This window comes from Benincasa hispida, chromosome 3, assembly GCF_027475165.1.
Source record: "Benincasa hispida cultivar pf3 chromosome 3, pf3_genome.v1.1, whole genome shotgun sequence".
Classification (NCBI taxonomy): Eukaryota; Viridiplantae; Streptophyta; class Magnoliopsida; order Cucurbitales; family Cucurbitaceae; genus Benincasa; species Benincasa hispida.
The window spans coordinates 17,528,795-17,535,853 of record NC_143480.1 but is presented as its reverse complement, the minus strand read 5'-3'; the positions used below and the strand labels follow the sequence as shown (position 1 = coordinate 17,535,853).

Genomic DNA, 7,059 nt, shown 5'->3' with positions numbered 1-7,059 from the left:
TGCTGATCTAAGTTGGAAGTCAATCCAACCCAATCAACAAGTCCAAAGGTCGATCCTCCAAGAAGATCATCAAGCCCAAAAACCGATCATCCGAAGAAGATCAACAAGCTTTGGAATTAAAGTTTATTTTTTGAGATAAAGCATCAAAGGATCAAATATTAGAGATTGTACTCACTCTATTGAAATTAATACAAATACAAAGTTCTATTCAAAGAATCAGATTTCTTTGGAAAATCTCGCTGAATTGTAATCTATTAAAATAGTAAAGTTTTTTTGTCAAAAATTAACTTAAGAACTATTTAGAACTATTCTTTAAATCTCTTGGATTGAAATGTAAATTTTGAAATTTCAAAGACCAAAAATTAACAAAATGAAAATGGAAAAAAAAGAGGGGAAAAAAAGAAAAGAAGAGAAAAAAATAAACGGATTTAAAAACCAAATATGAAAGAAGAAGAAGAAGAAGAAGAAGAAGAAGAAGAAGAAGAAGAAGAAGAAGAAGAAGAAGAAGAAGAAGAAGAAGAAGAAGAAGAAGAAGATTTAAACAAACAGAAAAGTTTGGTTCATTGAAGAAGAAGAAGAAGAAGAAGAAAATTTAAACAAACAGAAAAGTTTGGTTCATTGAAAAAGAAGAAGAAGAAGAAGAAGAAGAAGAAGAAGAAGAAAATTTAAACAAACAGAAAAGTTTGGTTCATTGACGGCTTGACACAATTGCTGAAAAACTTGACTTCGTCAAAGTTAATATATATAAAAGAAAAGTATGGGTGGCTAAATTTTGAATCTTAATTTCATTTACTTTTTACATTTGAAAATATTACATTTTTACCTTTAAATTTTATTAAAATGAATTTTGAATTTAATTTCACTTGCTCTATAGATTTCAATAATTTACATTTACATTTACATCCACTTATATTTTGCATGAACGATCTTTGTGGCCTGTTCGGAGTGAGGTTGGGAGGTCTTGGTGCTTGAGGGTTATCTTGCGTTTAGTGATAGATTCGAGCATCTGGTTCGTTTGATGATCGACGATGGTCGGTCATGTTTTGTTTGGTGGGATCCTTGGTTATCGGGGGTGCAATTTTTTATTCATATGGATCTACGTTGGTTTATGATACAAGGAGTGATTTGGAGGCGCATTTGTCAGAATTCTTAGATAGTGAGGGAGGTTGGAGGTGGCCTACAATAACTTGGGAGTTGCTTGAGATCTAGGGTCTTATTCAGACAGTGAAGCCTAGGGTGAGGGGGAAGGATTATTAGGTTTGGGAGCCGGGTGCTAGCGGGTGATTTTCTACCGGTAATGCATGGGAGAGTTTGCATCCTCGTCGTCCTAGGGTATCTTGGGCTAGTATTTTGTGGGCGGGGTGGTACTCTGCGCCACTCCTTATGTGCGTGGTTGGTTGTGAGGGACAAGTCGGGTACGTGGGATTGGTTGAGGAGCTAGGGTGTGTTGTTAGAGGGGGGTATCATCTGTGTGGGGAAGGTATAGAGTCTCGGGATCATTTATTTTTCGAGTGTGGGTTTGGGAGAGAGGTATGGTCTAGTGTGTTGCGTCAGTTGGATTTGTCGCATTGGGTGGCGGGTTGGGATGTCGAGTTGAGTTGGTTGTGCTGAGTGGAGTCGGGTAAGGGGGTGCATAGTAAGTTGTTCCGTGTATTCTGATGTGCTTTCATCTACTACATTTGGCAGGAGCGTAATCGACAGCTACATGGAGGTCGTCCGAGGTTGGTGTCTGTTTTGTTTCACCTCATGGTCTCTACGGTTCGTGCTCGAGCTTCTTCCTGGGTTGATCTTCTTGGTCTTATCTAGCGTGTTTATGGTTGCTTTTCTTCTTTTTGAACTTTCTATTGTTCTCTATTTTATTGTTGTCCCTTGTTGTGGGGTTTTGGTTTCTCTTCTCTGGCTTTCTCCCTGGTGTTTTGGGTTCTTTTAGGTTTATATTTGGTTTGCTCAGGTTTTTTTCTTGTTGGCTTTATTTACGTTTTATTGTCCTATCTTTGCTTGTGTTTTGTTGCTTTGATGTCTTGATCCCACTTCCTCCATGTTGTATAATACTATCATCTATTCTAAAAATAATAATTTACATTTACTAATACCCTATTTGATATTTGATTGAGTTTAAAGTAATTATAATGTAAAAATTCTTAATTAATTGATGAAAACTTAGCGAAGATTAAATAATAGTCAGATGAGTAGATAAGCATCGTGTTAGAATTTTGCAATGCAATAACGCGTGAGACTAAAATGGAAGAGAAGACCGTGGACTTAATTACTTTTTCCTGATCAAATATTGAAATCCAACACCCGAAGAGATTTGAGAGAGAAGGAAAATTAATAATGGAGATGAGGAAAATGCTTGCAATACTCATCGTCCTCTCACAGTTGATACCTAAAACAATTATTTCTGCGCCAGATTTTTTCTATCAGAAGTGTTCCAACGACGTAGGCAACTACACCAACAGCAGCCCTTTCAAGAAAAATTTGGACACCGTTCTCAACTCTATCTCCACCAATTCCCAGAGCGACAAAGGTTTCTATGCCACCTTCGGCGAAGAACCAAACAGAGCCACCGCTATGGCGCTTTGTCGTGGCCCTGTCCCGTCGGAAGATTGTAGAAACTGTGTGAAAAACTCAACCCAAATGATTTCTCAAACTTGTCCTAACCAAAAGGAAGCTGCGGGGTGGTACCATGATTGCCAAATACTTTACTCAAACAGATCTATTCAAGGCGTGGGAGATATTCGTCCCAAGATATTCTATATGAACACTGGAAAAGCTTCGGACCCGAGTGGGTTTAACCAAGCACTTGGGAGGTTGTTGGATGAACTGAGAGTCCAGTTGACTGAAACAGGGACTCCAACTCTAAAGTCTGTATTCGGAGTGAAAGCGGTTCCCAAAAGTAACACAAATATATATGGGTTGTTTGATTGTTTTCCTGATTTATCTTTAACCGATTGTGATAGATGCTTCACCCATCTTCAATCTTATCTACCTGTTTGTTGTAACGCCAGCATCGGAGCTAGACTAATGGCAGGTAGTTGCCAACTTAACTATGAGATTAACCCAATCTATGCCGCCTTACTTCCACCTCCGCCGCTTTCTACCGCCGCGCCACCGCCTCTTACTCCCTCCTTTGACGATATCCCCTTGCTGTCTCTGCCTCCCACTCAAACTCAAGGTTTGTATCGCACATCACTGTATTTTAGGGGCCGAGACTATTTCTCTTCTTTTTAGGGTACATTTTACTTTCAGTTTAATACATAAATTTCAAAATTCTACGACAGTTACCTTTAAACATTTGAGTTTTTGCTTTAATTTAGTCTCTATATTTTAAGATTTACATTTTTAATTTCGATTTTCACTAAATATTCCTTTTCCGTCTTTAGAATTAATTTATATTAATAATCTAAAATCGTTAAAAGAATTATAATTAATTAATTTTCACTACTTTATCAATTTTTAAAATTAAATTTAAAATTTTACTTCATAATTTTTTTAATTAATTAATAGAAATTGATGTCAATGATTGAAAGTTGGTATTTAATAAAAAATTAAGATTAAAAATGTAAAATCTTGAAACCTGAAAACTAAATTGAAATAAAACTCAAATTTCAATAATAAAATTGTTTAATATTTTGAAACTTATAGACTAAATTGAAACAAAACTCAAAACTTAAAAAGTAGATATGTAATATTTTAAAACTTAGTGATCAAATAAAAACTAAAGCCAGAACCTAAAGACAAAAAAATATTGTTTTTGGCAATATGAGTGTAGCTCAACTAACATAGTGCTCATACTATCGACATCGAGATCAGAAATTCAATTTTTTCACCTCACACTTTAATTACAATACCTTTACAAAAAATAATATTATTCCCTTAAAACTATGTTGTGTCATTATGTCACATGACAAACAAGACATGGAAAAAACAAAAAAGTTTTAACTACCATCTAAAGGAGAAAGTCGGCAGTAAAAAACAAAAGCAATGAATTAATTTTTATTTCGTTCAGTTCATTAGAAGTTTAGTTTCCATTTTTTTTTTTTTTTTTTTGTCTTTTTTTCATTTTTTAAAAAGATTAAATCAGGCATATTCTTTTGTATTGATTGAAATTGGATTTTTTTTTTTCTCTTGACATTTTTCTATAACATACCATACATCATAATAATTGATTTTTTTTCTAAACAAATATACATGCACGATAATAAACAAACTATTTAGAAGTACTTAAGGTTACCATTTATTTTTAAAGGCATATATACCCTTGATTGGATTCGGGTTCCGATTGGTTTTTTAATCAAAAATCGATCCGAAAAAATAGTTTTTTGTTTTTTCCAAATACAAATGAAGATGCAAATCATCAACAGTTTGATTTTTTTAGTATTCTGTTGCACTCTTAGTACTATGGTAACTGTCATTCATAATTTTAAACATCACCAAATGATATCTTATTTATTTATTTATTATTTGCTCATTTTGAAGGAGTTGGCAATAATAATTCCACTAGAAGAATTTTCATAATCGTTTTTTCTTCTACGATTTCTGTTTCCATATTCATCTCCCTTATCCTCCTTTTCTTTTTGAGAAAGAGGAAGCGAAACCAAAAGGCCAAGATGATATTCAAAACAGTTGATCAATGTAAGTATTTGTTTTTTGTTTTTTGTTTTTTGTTCCCTTCTTTTATTTACTTCCTTTGGAATTAAATTAATTATATCTTAAACATTGGTTTTGGTTCCTAAATTTTAAATTTATTTTATTTTACTCTCTCCTAAAACTTTCAATAGACTACTTTGAATTCTGCTATTTTATTAGTTTCTAAATTTGTCATTTGAAAAGTTTCATATACATATAAATAGAATTTATAACCTTAATTATATGCATATGTCTCTTTCTTTCACAGCCACAAATGAAATCATCAGCATTGAGATGTTGCAATTTGATTTCGAGACTATTAAGTTAGGCACAAATGAATTTTCAAGTGAAAACAAGATTGGACAAGGTGGATTTGGAGCCGTTTACAAGGTAATTAGTAAATTATAATGATAATGATAATAATTTTTTTCGGTGAAATGAACTAATTTATTTACAAATATAGAAAAAAGTCATTGTAGTAGTGATAGACAACAATATTTTACTATATCTAAAAATATTTTTAGCAGTTTTATCATTTAAAACAATTACTGTAACGATAATAGTATCTTAAAAGTTTAAAACTCTGCCAATTAGGGTAAGCTTCCTGATGGACGAGAAATAGCTGTGAAAAGACTTGCAAAGGATTCACAACAAGGAGAGGCAGAATTCAGAAACGAAGTATTATTGGTGGCCAAACTTCATCATAGAAACTTAGTTAGGCTACTTGGATTTTGCTTGCAAAAGAATGAAAGGCTTCTCATATATGAATTTGTACAGAATGCAAGCCTTGACCACTTCATATTTGGTAAATTTTCATTCTTTTTTCTTCTTATAATATTATGGACAAGTGCATCATTTTGACATATTAATTATATAATATGGTTGATGGTATGTAGATTTTGAGAGTCAGCTCCATTAAGATTGGGAAACGCGATACAAAATTATAAATGGCATTGCACGAGGACTTCTCTATCTTCATGAAGATTCTCGTTTCTTAATCATTCATCGTGATCTCAAAGCTAGCAATATTTTGTTGGACAAGAAGATGAATCCAAAAATTGCGGATTTTGGTACAGCAAGAATGTTTGAAGTAGATGAGACTAATGGCAATACAAATAAAATTGTGGGAACTTAGTAAGTACAAAACTCAATTGTTTTACCTTTACACTTTATTTAAATAATCTTTTATATAATTATGTTTTGCAGTGGATATATGGCTCCGGAATATGCATTGGATGGACAATTTTCAGTAAAATCAGATGTATTTAGCTTTGGTGTTTTGATTCTTGAAATTATAAGTGGCCAAAAAAATATTTGTTTTCACAATGGAAAAAAAGTGGAAGATCTCTCTAGCTTTGTGAGTATATGTTTATCAATTCAACAGCAGCAACTCTTTCATCTAATATAGTTTTAAAAATCATTTTGTATAATACTTCGAGTACTAAAATTAAAAATAAATTGTTTTTGTAGGCATGGAAAAATTGGAAGGCAGGAACACCTATGAATGTGATAGATTCAAAACTAAAGGATGGTTCTACTTTTGAAATGGTGAGATGCATTCACATTGGACTCTTGTGTGTTCAAGAAAATGCAGTAGATCGACCAACAATAGCTTCAGTAGTTTTGATGCTTAGTAGTTTCTCTCTCACTCTTCCCTTGCCCTCCAAACCAGCATTCTTTATGCATAGTAATATTGAAGATTCTAACACTGACAAAACCAAATCATTGGATGAGAATGGCTCAATCTGGTCATTTCAAAAGCACACCTCTTGAGCCATCACTCAATGAAATTTCAATTACTGAGCTACATCCTCGCTAGATTGTCATTGGTTTGATAATAAAAAAATTTAAAGTAGTGATGAGATTTTGAAAAATAGTTTTAAATGGTTCATAGAGTAAGTTGGCCTAAGGAAAATATGATGTGACACTAAATTTGTGATGAGATTTTGTTGATGTGATTTTTTTAAATGAGCTGGCAAAAAGAATTAGTTTTATATTATTTATTTCTCTTATTGTCATTTTCTCTTGAGATAATTACCCAAAAGACACATTTAAAAGGTCCAAAATGGCAAATGACCTAATTTTTGAAAAAAAAAATGTCAAGTGCTCCTTTGCTGATGTCATGACTATGTGAAATTAGGCCCTTCTTTTTCTTTTTCCTCTTCTTCTCCAGTGCGAGAAATTTTTCTCTGCACGTCGTCGTCTTCTTCTCCGACTTCTTCTCCTTCGTACATCTTCTTCTTCTCCGACACGACGAGTGCACGCGAGCAGCTCCGACGCGACCAACTCCGATGAGCAAGGACGAGAGAAAGGAGTGATTTTGTGAATGAGAAAACAAAAAGAGGGCAAGACGAGTGAGAGTGAGAGACATAGTGATTTGTGAGTAAAAAGATAAGAGAAAGCAAGACGAGCGAGAGTGCTTTCTCGTGT

General features: G+C 33.4%; 1 pseudogene across 1 annotated transcript; it reads left to right on the top strand.

Moving 5' to 3' along the window:
- Positions 1-2,208: 2,208 nt before the first annotated feature.
- LOC120072952 (cysteine-rich receptor-like protein kinase 26) lies at positions 2,209-6,503 on the top strand (annotated as a pseudogene). Its single transcript, XR_016528139.1, has 7 exons — positions 2,209-3,175; positions 4,480-4,635; positions 4,898-5,019; positions 5,224-5,434; positions 5,526-5,763; positions 5,836-5,986; positions 6,100-6,503. The product of XR_016528139.1 is annotated as a cysteine-rich receptor-like protein kinase 26 (transcript).
- The last annotated feature ends 556 nt before the right edge of the window (positions 6,504-7,059 follow it).